Raw genomic sequence first — 1232 nt, forward strand, 5'->3', positions numbered from 1 at the left:
TTTCACAAACCACATCTTTCAGAACTCAATTGAAGATACAAATAATAAGAAAATTTTATTGTCATCATTTTTAATTTAAACACCATTTCCACAGTATGTTTTATCTATAAGTCTTAGAAATGTTTTGTTTTCCTGGAATTAAAGTAATTTTCACATATCACATTGTGTTTTGTACTATACTGTGTCTCTAATTCTGTATTAGCATCCTAAGGCCACTGTAATAAAGTACCGCAAATGGGTTGGCTTGAAACAACAGGAATTTTTTCTCATAATTCTGGAAGTTAGAAGTTCCAGATCAAGGTATCAGCAGGACATGCTCCCTCTGTGACTGAGTAGAATCTGTCCATGACACTTCCTGGCTTCTGGTGGTTGCCAGCAATCCTTGGTGCTCCCTGGCTTGCAGCTACATTGTTTCAATCTCTGCCTCTGCTGTCACGTGGTGTTCTCACTGAGTGTCTCTATCTGTGTCTTCTTTATTTTTATTTATTTTTTAATTAAAGCATAATTGATTATACATATTTTTATCTGTGTCTTCACATAGTCATCTTATAAGAATACAGTCACAGTGGATTAAGGGTCCATGCTACTCCAGTATGACCTCATGTTAACTAATTACATGTGCAATTACACTATTTACAAATTAGTTTACATTCTGCTTGGCTTAGGACTTCACCTTGTCTTTTTAAAGAGACAAACTTTGACCATAATGACTTCTAAAATTGGAGCAATGTATCAATATATGGTTTTGTTAAGAGACAGTATAAGTAAAATGTGTCCTTGGGCTTGATCAAGGGTCACTTGGAATAGTTGTCAGATGATTCAAAAAACAACAACATAATAAGCTGACATTCTTTTATCTATGTAGCAAACCAGTGTAATTCTGTATAACATAGGCTAATAAAGTAAAGAGGAAAGCTTATATATATATATAAGGGGTGTTTGGACTATAAGAATGTGTTATAATACAACATATATATATATNGTGTGGAGCTTGTGGCTTCTAGCCATTTTCACGGCAGCCATGATTATTGTGGTGGCTGTGGTGGGCCACCCACATGGAAGTGATGTTTTTGGCATGCTTCTTGGTGCTGGCAGTGTGCCTGGTTGTGGGAGTGGGGTCCAGTCCCCAGATCCATGCCTCATCGCCCCTTGTGGGCCCCAATGCACTGGTGGTGTGCCTGGGCCAGAGCTAATTTTTTGTCCTTTGCTTACTTCTAAAATGGGCGAATCTC

The sequence above is a fragment of the Galeopterus variegatus genome, unplaced genomic scaffold (assembly GCF_000696425.1).
Source record: "Galeopterus variegatus unplaced genomic scaffold, G_variegatus-3.0.2 Scaffold2509, whole genome shotgun sequence".
Taxonomy (NCBI): domain Eukaryota; kingdom Metazoa; phylum Chordata; class Mammalia; order Dermoptera; family Cynocephalidae; genus Galeopterus; species Galeopterus variegatus.